Genomic DNA, 12,151 nt, shown 5'->3' with positions numbered 1-12,151 from the left:
TATTTTACCAATGGCATTGACTGCCTGCAACCCAGGGGGTGTGGAGCCTTTCCATTCCTTTTGCCTTGCATCTGTTCTTGTTAACCAGCACCCAGCTGCTTTGATTCATATTAAAAAGTGGCCCATGGCAAAACATGGTGTACATTCACTATTCCACACGGAGGTTACAACAAAATTTTAAAAGTGACCCAAATCTGCCTTATATAATGTTAGTCCTAGATTATGCGTATAGATGTTGGTTCAGGGTGGGAGGAAAAAAAACTGCAATTGTTTGCAAATGTTCTAAAAATAGGACGTGTCTCAGTAACATTTCATTGTCAATGAGTATAACTGCCCATTTAGATACTCACATTTGTACATTCCCAGTGTTTGTGAGTGATTACTCCATTTTGAATGTGAAGGAAATATGCATCGTTTGCGTAAGATGCACAATGATTGCTTGCTTTCACCGGTCTGAAGATGGCTCTGACCCGCTGGTTCCATGTTCCTAGTGTTTGTTTTTTTTTTTTTTTTTTTTTTATCCAAATGTTCAAACCCTCAGAGACGAATCGGCAAAGCAGATGTCCTGTTCTGTATGCAAGAGCTGCACGGGGCCCTCACTGCCACCCTCACTCTTCACCCAATGGGCTGAGCAATACCAGTCAGTCCAGTTCTTGTTTCCTGTTGCCATTCCTGACATGAAAAGCCAGCTAACAGCCAGCGAGACCCAGTCGGACTGTAGTAGAAGGTTGTTCCATGGTGACACCCAGACAAGCGCACATGAGCACGCAAACAAGCAAGTGCATTTTGTGGATACTGTAATTTATGGGAGGGTTTCTGGATGCTGGACCCATGGAGGCTCCTGGCTCCTGCCTGGGCTGTGTAACAAGACTATAAACATAGTACATCCGGCCACTCCTGTACAATTCCATAGCATTCACTCTCCTATGTCCTGGTCACTTTTTTCCTCTCTCCTCCACAATGTGTAATGTGAGGAAGTCAGCTGTAACCGATGGTGCTCTTCCGTTGCTACCTCCCAATCCCAGGATTCTTTGCACCAAAGACCATCTTCCTGTTTGGAATGTAGTACCAGATCACAACAACATTGACTGTAGTGCTTGACAAACAGGGTTTTATAATAAGATTCCTGGCTGTGGATTTAAACAGCTTTACCTCCACAAGGGCGGGGTCATTTTTCATATGGAGAATCTCAGTACTCAGTATGCCTCTCATCCCTGCTAAATGTCACATCTCCTTCAAGTGATCACTCAAAATGAGACAGCTGCATTAACTGCAGACCTTAAAAAGCCCGAGAGAAGATGAGAGAGATGTCGAAATATGTATGACCCACCCCCCACCATCATTGTAGACATTTGTGCTACTGCGGATCATTTCTCCTCAATTATCCACGTTGCAGCTCACGCAGAATGACATGGAAACGTATGAGGAGCAGCATAGCAACATATATATTAAAAAAAAAACATATTTTACAAAATGAAGAAACAATTGTGCTTTGCACACCGTTCTCTTTTTCAGAATCAGAATCGGAGTCAGACTCTATTGGCCAAGCATGCTTTTACACATGCAAAGGATTTGACTCCAGTTCCAGGGTCTCTCATAGGGCTTTCATACAACATCGAAGTGACAACAGCAAATACCAAACAACAGTAGTGCGGGAAAATTACGTGGAATAAGGAAGGAATGAATCCTGATCTCTCAGCGTCAGAGATGCCACACTGCTGCGCAAGGGACAAGGCAGGAACGCAGCTGTAGGAAACTCTGCCGGGAACGAGAGTTGGAAAGTCAGGCGGAGCTCTGTGAGTAATTAACACCTGCTGGCAACGCAAAGCAAACGCCGTTAAAACCCAGAGATGACAATGGCGGTTTCTCACCCTGCCAGCCAATGCAAAAAAGACCATTAAAGTAGCCATTTACCCTCCAAAGAACAGTTTTTGTACAAAATGAAAAAGAAGAAAAAATGGACTCATATTTCCTTATATTTTATGTATGATAGACCTGAGGCCTATTGCACTTAAACTTATTACAAAATGCTGGTATTTATATTGGTTGCCTGACAGCAACATGGTTTATCACAAATGCATATTTACGAAGGCATAAACAGTTATCATATTTTGATGGGCATTTTGAAATATAGCTCATGAAACAAGAAATTACATAATATAATATCATACATGAAGCCATATATTAGTAACAAAATATGATAATTCTTATCAACACCAGAGAAGTGAGAAGACAATGGAATTTTGACAATGGAATTTAGGCAGAGTGAGAGAGAGCGAGAGAGAGAGCGAGAGCGCGGCACGGTCACTTGAGCTAAACCACAAAATGAATAAGGCCCCCCCAGCTCCTTCTCCCCCACCCCCTGCCTCACGTACGCCAAAATAAAACAGAGTTTTATTTTGACAGAACTTGCAGTAATACAATTTTTAGTCTTGACGTACAAATATTTATAAGGTATAAAAGTGTCTAATATTTTACGTAAAAATGAAAAGCATGCATGCATTTCAAAGAAGAGCTGCCATACCTCTCAAAAGCACAGTTTGTTACATGAAACATTCTGTTGGGAATATGAAACGTCAAGGAGGTTTGCTCCAGTAAATTCCCCTATGCTTGGTTAGGTAATGTGGCAGTACATACATTTGGAGAGAAGGACACAGGGGTATTGGCCAAATCCAGGACAGTGTGAACGATGGATTCATGTTTACACCCCTCACCCCCGTGTGGGCAGGAGGGCGGAAGGTGATGGCTGAGTATGCTCACTCATGGAAGGAGACCACACAGACCCATCTGCGCTGGTCATATGGAAAGGGGCTCAGGCTGAAGTGAGAACAGCACCTTGGTGGGGGTGGGGGGGGGGGGGGGGGGGTGCAGATCGAGCACTGTGCCTCCGGGGCAGAAATCACCTGATTCAGCCACTGTGGCCTGTATTTACCCCCCTACTCTGTCCTGAAACACTGGTCAGATTCACATTCCGCCTGACTTGATGAATCCCTCTTCTACAACTCCGCTGAAGTGTGAGGAACGGTCTGGCACAAAACAGTGGGTACCATACATCAGCAGTGGTTGAGGTGAGTCACCTCTACCTTCACTGAGAAATACTTTGAGGTCTTTGAAAAGGGATAGTGGGTGCTACATTATTTGAAATCACCATTTGACATCCGTGTCCAGTTGGAAGGTGGACTCATTCTGAAGTTTTTTTTTTTTTTTTTTTCTGTAAATATTTGAAGATGAAACTAAAAGAAGGCATTTGGTTTACACACCAAGCACAAAGTTCAGTGGACTGATTTACAATAATTATTTTATTTTTGAAATTCCCTGGCTGGTTTCTCCATCACGGGATTGGATTCGGCCCCTGCATTTTCCATATAACTAATCTAAATGATTAAACGATGCGTTGAGTGAGGGTGACTTGTGCGAGGGAACAGACGCTAATGTATATTTACAGTAGCTCTAATTGGAAAATGATATGACTGATGGGCAATCAGGCGGTGACAGGCTGAGACGGGCCGATGCCTTTTATTAGCGTTCAGATTTGTGAAATATGCCCATCCGAGACGCCGCAATTAAGTGCTCCAATAGGGCTGTCAGTCGAGCAGTCACTTCAATGAGCCGTCTCAGCGGGCACAGTTTGATTATCAGCTGCAATGGCTGCTTCCTGACTGCCATCGGAGCTGCGGCTCCATCGCAGTGTCTGATTGGCCGCCGCCCATGGACTGCCATGGAAACGTGGGGCGATGAGTTTGCGCATCATAAAGGGGTTGTTCTGGAATTCAGCACATGCAGGCTGCTCTCCACGGCTGTCTTCATTTCTGCATGCACTTTAGGAAGGCAAAGCATGTATCGATGCTTTTAATTAATCTGACAGTATAAAAACAAGACATTAATCAAGACAGGAATATGTTTAAAATTCCCTCACACATTAATTTACGGGGGGGGGGGGGGGGGGGTGGTAGTTGTGACAGGTTTAAAAACTAGTGAATGTTTTCAGATAAGGCTGTACAGCACTGGTCACTAAGTAAAATTCAAAGATAAAGAGAAGTATTGCTGAATGGACTAACTATTATATTAATGATCATACCTCAGGGATCATACCTCAGGCACTATGTTTACATGGATGTGCCGAGCCTGTATAGTGTTTGTCGGTAAACAGCAAGTTTTAACATTAGTCTTGCAATGGCCATTGACTTGGTGCAGGCTTGATACTTCCGCTCAACCAGCTCTGTAGCTTTCACCAGCAAATAGCTCATTAGCTTGGTCCAGGAAAACTTATTTTTTTATCTGCACCTCCAAATGATGTGAACAGGTGAAGTAACAATGATGAGATGTGCTTTAGTGCCTCTGGAAAAAAATAAAAACATCCAAGATGCACTTAAACATGATGAATACATAAAGCTGACAACGACAACAGCTGGTCTTTGTCCTGTGGGGGGAAGTCTTTCGCTGACAAGAAACTATCAAAATGGATTCTGTTCATTAGAGTCTGCGGTAGCTTTTACAAATGGTACTGAAGCGTTGCGTTCGTTTCTGTTTAACCCAAGCGCAGGCAGAGTATCCGTCCTGATCTCTGGGAAACTGAGATGGAGAGAGATTCCGCCCATGTCAGCATCCTCAAGGTCGAGCATATCCGGTAGGGAGTATCCAGGCCCCTTGGCCGGTACTACCACAGCGGATGCCTCCAGAGGCCAATAAGCCAACACTGTGAAGGCTGTGGGTTTAACGTGGAGGTTTCTGCTTTCGCTCTGGGGGCTCTTGCAGTAGTGAGTCCTTGATTCCTGGTGGCACATGCTGCAACGACCGTAGCCAGCGACACTGTAATGCTCATGTAATGTTACGTTTCCTGCAGGGCTGTTTCCAAGCGAGCTGCTATTTTTTTCCGAGAGACATTGTGAGCGTAGTCCTGTGGGCCGGTCAGGAAATGATCAAAGCAAATAGAATTGTACCGAATTATCACATCCAGCACCCTGTAAAGCATCATGTTACCCCATAATCAAGACAAAGGTAGCAGGGGGATGTGCAGTCTGAATAGTTCAGAATCCTTGATGTCCCTCTAACAAAAGACAGTAAAGGAGTCAAATCCTCTTGGAGCAGTAAGTGGTCAAACAGTGGATTACAGTTTAGTGACCACTGTGTGAGAGGTGACGGTATTAGTGGACAAGCAAAGGGGACCCCTGAGACCTCTTACCTGTCAGTTCGCCAGGATCCAAAATGGCAGCCAAGGAGGCCGATCTTGGGTCCAGTAATTAAGTGTCTGCGGCATCAGCAAAGGCAGAATGCATTTTTCAGCAGAGAATAGATGATGGGCATCCATGACAGGGACTTGAACAGAGCATCGCGCGGTCTGAGGTCTCGTGCGGTCAGCATTTCCTCACTCTGGTCATTTCGCTGGAGTTCAGCTATTGCCCCCGAGGGACCGGGCGGCGTGTCTCCCTCCCAGTCTGGTGTGAATTAATATGGAGCGTGCGTCGGCCCTATGGTGAGTTCACCAGGTTCAGGAGAAACCCGCTCCTGAAGCATCGCCTATTAAACCGCTGTAGGGAGGAAAGGTAGGGGTGTGGAGGGGTGTGGGGGGTGTGGGGGGAGGCGCGGAACGGGAATTGATCCAAAGTTCCAAATGGGGGTTTGTGAATCAATGCAAAGCTATTGGAGCGGAATGCATTTTTCAATACCCTAAAGTGCACGGCGGAGCCGGCGTTCGACCGAGCGCATTGTGACAGACAGTCAGGGAGGCGTACGTGAGGCAGGGGGTAGGGGAGAAGGAGCTGGGGGGGCCTTATTCATTTTGTGGTTTAGCTCAAGTGACCGTGCCGCGCTCCTTCTCTCTCTCTCTCTCTCTCTCTCTCTCTCTCTCTCTCTCTCTCTCTCTCTCTCTCTCTCTCTCTCTCTCGCGCGCTCTCTCTCTCGCGCGTGCTCTCTCTCTCTCTCTCTCTCTCTCTCTCTCTCGCTCTCTCTCTCTCTCGCTCTCTCTCTCGCTCTCTCTGAGCTGACATGTCCACGAGCCCATGGCGGTGGCTGAGGAATCACTGGGTTCCATATCAAGCGGGACCTTCAGGAAGATGAACCTGGATTTTCTGAGCGCAGGGAGACTGATTTATGGAATACGTCGCCGATCCACGGGCTGATATGGATTTATGTTGGAATTTGTTCCTGTTAAAACATTTATGACGACCTCTATCTCGATTCAGACTACCAGCATTATTCACATGGGCTAATTTCCACCTGAATATTATTTTTGTTATGAGCAAATATACCCTTTTCTCTTTTTTTTTTTTTTTTTTTTTTTTTTTTAAAGGAGGCATTTGGAAATATTAAATTCATTATTAATATGTGGACATACATACAGTATTATACCACTGGCCACCATCAAGTGTAAACAGACATCCCCAGCTCCAGTTGTATAGCACATGGACACCTGTGTGGTGTTTTGAGAATCTGTTGACGTTAATAAGACTTTTGCTGTTTGTCTGAGCACATGAGAGTAACTGGAAAAAATCTTCAAGCCCAGGTATTAAGACGCTTTCCATACTAGGCTTGCACTCTTTTATCTATATTAACAAATACAGGTACTGTATACGGGAAAACTCCCACACAAGAGGACATGACCAAAATTAGATTATTTTCCAAGTAACCATTCTTATTCCTTTGATGGCATGTACATGTTTCAATTCAATATATATAATTGTGCGAGCTGAAACATACATAAACACATTCGCATTTCACACAGGTTCCAATATTGTTTTCATAAAGAGGTAATGGATGTGATTCTGTGTTGACATATGCAGGGTATATGATTTCATTGTACGCCATATACACCACCTTTTCAGGTTTAACTGGGATGTACTTTGAAAAACCCATTTCAAGTGGAGGGGCAATTCATCCCCAGACATCTGGAGTGTGTGGGTTCAGTTCCCAGAAGAGTGCTGCCAAACGCTCTCCGCTCGGCACTTAGTGTTAAAAGAGAGGGATTGTGGGTAATTGCCCTGTGATAGACTGGCATGTACTTGTAGCGAAAGTGCTTTAATTTCCCGGCTCCTCAGTTCCAGCGGGCTTTGTGCTAAGTGACTCAAGGCCAGGTGATTGGAGCAGTATGTCATCTTTTTTAGTTGCTGTTGTTCGTTGTTGTTTCTCTCTTGTATTTCTTCTTCACAATTGGCAATTACTGTACTTACATGACACACTGTGAAGAGCCAAGCATCAATTGGAAGAGCCCGGGGAGTTTGTTTTCGGCAGCGTACTGTGAATGAAGACATATCACCAGTCATGTGCACAACCGCTCTTTGACATTTAATTCACATTTACCTTTAATGTTATTAAATGGCTTATCTGTGCTGAGCTCCCATAAGGGTGATTAAGACGGGATGTAATAAAAAAAGATGATGACGTTTATTGCCGTGCAGGGCATGCAAGCCCATCCGATGAACTATTTATCCACAGCTGTGCCAAGCATGTTTATTTTTAAGGACTTTACTGCCATCATCTGGTAATATCTGGTATTGCAACCGTCAAAGAAGTATTTTTGAAATAATGCCATACAAGTACTGAAATAGTACCACTGCTTCAAAATAAACACAAAGTGAATGGTTAAAATATTTTAATTCTGAAGTGTTTTACGATAAATAGTCATCGTCTTTTTAAACAAACACCTTTTTCAATCTGCAAGAACCAGCGAGGGTTTCATGGCGTTATTCGGCCACTAGGTGGTACGCATTTTCCTGAGCAAAATCCTTGCTGTGGCACTGCGTGGCGGGCGTTGCCATACTCTTTGGTGAGGAGGTGTCGTGAATTTCACTCGGATGAACACACGCAAGTAAATGGACCTGCAGTGCCTAACAGACAGTTGAAAATTTAGTTTCTTACTCCAGCTCAATATAATTATCAAAAGCATCTACTTGTATTTACCCCATCTCAATGTGTTTACCAAACGTTCTGTATGTGTATCCTAAACATTTCTACCTCAGAGTGAGACTGACACCGAGCCCAGCTCTGAAGCAGCTTCTCCTGCAGAAACCAGAAAAGCAGGTCCATACATTCTCGTTTTGAAACCCATTGGACACAGAAACAGTTTAATATCCATGTCCATGGTGTTTCACACTCCCTTATCATGGTTCATTTTTTTTCCATAAAAAAACGTTTGCCATTCACCCGGGGTTCATTGAAAACCGATTAATGTCATTTACCACCATATGTCACCGGCTCTGTCCGCGGGACACGGGTGACATTATCAGCGTTCATCTGTTCAGAGTCTGATGTGATCCACGCACCAGAGGGTTTGGCACAGGTTAAGCAAGGCAACTAACATGGTCGCGGCCTGAACTTTAAAAACCCACGGAGAGGAGCTCGTCTACGTAACTGAGGATGAAAAAGGGGGAGGGGTTTATGCCTGGTTTGCGTCCCAGATGAATAAAGACAGCCATGGAAACGGCAACCCCCAAAATGCCTATGCATCAAATGAACACGTGCGCTGGTTTGATTCGATTGCCTCTCTGTGTGTGTGTGTGGGACGGGGGGTGCGTGTTGGGGGAGGGGGTTGATTATTGGAGATGAGTGTATGACATTCTCATTTCACCTAGGGCACGTATTGATCACTCTCAACGCGCGGTCCACAAATCTCAGATCACGGGCTTATTGTTGACAGTCAAGCCCGGTGCACTCTGACACAAGGAATACCCGCTATCATTTTCCTGTCATCTTCAGGCAGGGACTTGAAAAATGAGGGGGCAGCGATTGTCATCACAGCTCAGGCATGATCACTTTGGAGAGCAGATAAGGCATATGGACGGCTTAATTACTTTTGATTTCAGCTTGCAGGTGTGCCGTGAGAATTAGGCTGCTGGTTTGAGAGGAGGCCTTCCTGGACAGCCAAAGTCAATGTAAATAACTACCAGTCTACTCCCTCTTCACCTGTACAGCCACACAGCCTTAAGGTGGCATTTCTGTTCAGTCCTGTTGGCTTAAAACAAAGCACTGACGCCCGGCAAGTCCTTTTTTTGCAGTGGCAGAAATGGGGGTGTCTGGAGTGAATTCTGGTTCTACTGCTGGGGTTTGGAGGGAAAATTTGTTGTGAGCTCAGCAGATCTGAAAAGGTTGCCGACGGTTATTTCTGACAAAGTATTTTAAAAATGTCTTGTGCTCTATGTGTAATGTATTGTTCTCTACCCTGTAGTGTGTTTATAAAGAGGTGCTAGAGGTGTAGATACCTGCTGGGTGATTCTGTGGGGCCCATGTCAGCTCTGCTCATTTTGCAGGGCTGGATCGGGGAAAAGTGATGATTATCATGCATACAGCAGAGCCCCCAGGCAGGGTAGAGTCTGTGATGTGAGCACTCTTCTCTGTGGCAATTCATAATTACTGCTCTGTGTGGTTTTCACCATTTGTACCATTTTTTCTTTAGAACAATCAGTTTTTTAAACTCGGTGTTCAGAGTGAGAAACAAGTGTGGAAGGCCAGCTCTGTGCCTAATGGTAAAATGTAACATAACTGAGGAGCACACATTGGACAGTATTGATTACACCCGATGGCCTCCAAACAGCAGCTGTAAACTACATATCCCATGGTGCCTGTGGCCCGTTTCTTCTTCGAGGACACAGAATGCGGTGCTGCGTGTCACAATGCTCAGAATTCCGGTCATGTTCTTTATATCATCTGAATGGATCATATTGAGCCCACAAGCTAAATTGACTGATCCATATGCCATACAAGTAAGTACATCTGTGAAGCATCTGTGCAGCTTTGACTTTACGGGCTTGATAAAAACATATATAAATAAATAAAGATCAGGCCTGATAGTTCTCCATCGGGTACAGATGACATCATCTTCAGCCTCACAGGATTCTTTCCCTTGATTCAGTGTGTTTCTGTTAGATGGTGCGTGGGTGCAAGTCTCTCCACAAGTACTGTGTCAGAACACCTACTCTGAACGGAAAATTGCATGCAGAAGATAATTATCCTTTGGTTTTCAGTGCTACAACTCCATTCCTGACACACAGAAGACCTCATCCACTGAGGAACTTACACTTTATGAAACTGTGCACCTAAAGAGAAGTATTTTTCCCCAAGACTCTACACATAATGTGGTTTTGAACAGGCATTTCATGAGTGTAAAATCTGTTTTGAAGGACTTAGTACAGAAAAACAGTGCACCACTCCCTTCTCCTTGGTTGAGATTCTTCTCCCAATTTAACTATGCAGGTGATAGTGGTTATCCATAAACACATGTTTTCTCTGGTCCTGGAAGTATTCCTCCCTCATTAGGTTGCAAAACAAGTTACCACAGAAAGTCACACTTTGGAACCTTGCGTCCTGACAATTTAGACAAGGGTTTAGACGAGTGAAAGACATTCATACTTACATTTCAGACTTCGTTCCTTTTTATGTTGTATGAAGGCTGATGATTGATTTATACAGTGTGTATGTGTGTGGATGTTCAGAGGAAATAATGACACAGAAGCCATGTTAATTATTAACAATTACACAAGTGTAGTTTACTTACGCAAGCAATTTGTTCCTACAGTTCAGAAAAAAAAGCCACCGTCAAGCTGCTGGGACATTTCTGTACAAAACAGCCTGCTACTAGCATTCTTTGTGAAAGTACAAAAGACTAATACGAGGAGAGAGCCGAAAGCATCGTCAGGTTAATACTGAATACGCAACATCATTACAAGTATCAGTTTAAGACATGGTTTTAAAATCATCACAAACTATATAAAGACACAAATCAAACACTACAACCTAGTAAAGATATTTAGCGTAATACCGTTTAGCGTAGTAACTGTTATATCGCACATTTAAGAAAACAGCTGACCCAGCAAGACAGTTGAAGTGTAAAAAAAAAAAAAAAATGGAAAAAAAAAAGAAATACTTTTGAATCCGTAAAATTATTACCATTTAATGCATAACCATGCCACAAATAACAACTATAGTCACGGTCTTTACCTACGTTAATACAAGTTCGGTTAAAAAACAATGCTGCAAGACTAGTAACAATACAGAGATTCCTCTCTGAATTGAATAAAAATGCACTTACACCGAAAAAGAGCTCACAATGGTTCAATAAGTGCACAAAACTAGCTTTTTTGAAACACTGACAAAACAGGTATTGTCAGGCAACATAATCATGAACACTGTACTGCACCTCTATAGCAGTATAAGTAGGCAAGACAGAGCCGAAACATCCAGTTTGGTCCATAATCAAGAATAATATAGATTTATACTTTTTTTTTTTTTTTTTTTTTTTTTTAAAGTGACATTTAATGTCATTTAGTAAATAGCTTAGCAAACGAGTTTAGTTACCTGTCGTGTGTGATATTCACCAGATCAGGGCAGAGACCCACGTCTACCACAAGGGCGGAGACGCCAGTCACTGGCACACCTTATCTTTTTTTTTTTCTTTTTTTTTTTTTTTTAACATTTTCAACCAGCTGATAACTTTCACAAGAATATCACCCAACTATACCCACTGAGATGTGTGTTAAGCTCCTATGCAATGACCTGAAATTGAAGTGTTTGACATATATGTATATATTTATATAGAGATATATATACAGTGCAGAATACTGACAAAAAAATGAACTTTTTTCTGATTAGTTGCATTTAAAAAGTCTTGCTCAAAACAGAAAGAAAAAGCCTTGTAAAAATGTTATTTGCATGTGACCGTATGGCTTGCGATGGATGGAGAGTGTGGTTATGTACAGAGTCTGTCCGAGGCAAATCCTAAAGAAAAAAAAAAAAAGCCGACCTCTCAAAGAAAGGATTCGGTTTCCTGTGGGTCCCCTTATAAGTCATTGCCATAACCCTCCATTGACTCACTGCAGTAGTTATTCCATTCTGCATCACGCAAGCTGACATTGGCACAGATTGGTGTCATTACTCCAATGCAGACTGGACACAGCTAGCGAACATATAGCTACTGTTCTCTTGCAGGTAAGCCACGCTACACTATGACAGTATGAAAAAAGTCACTTTAAGGTACTTCTTTTTTAAAAAAGAAAAAAAAAGCCATGGCACTCTTATCCAATAGAGAATTTGCTGGAAAAGAATCTGTACATGTATTCTGTTGGCGCTTACCGTGCGGCAGCTTGGGTTAGTCACCTGTAAATGGTCAAAATTTGGTCTTGTAATTAACAACCTGCATGTGAGTGGAGCCCTGTAAAATGAG

Source organism: Megalops cyprinoides, chromosome 22, assembly GCF_013368585.1.
Source record: "Megalops cyprinoides isolate fMegCyp1 chromosome 22, fMegCyp1.pri, whole genome shotgun sequence".
Classification (NCBI taxonomy): domain Eukaryota; kingdom Metazoa; phylum Chordata; class Actinopteri; order Elopiformes; family Megalopidae; genus Megalops; species Megalops cyprinoides.
Note: the sequence above shows the minus strand (reverse complement) of the source record.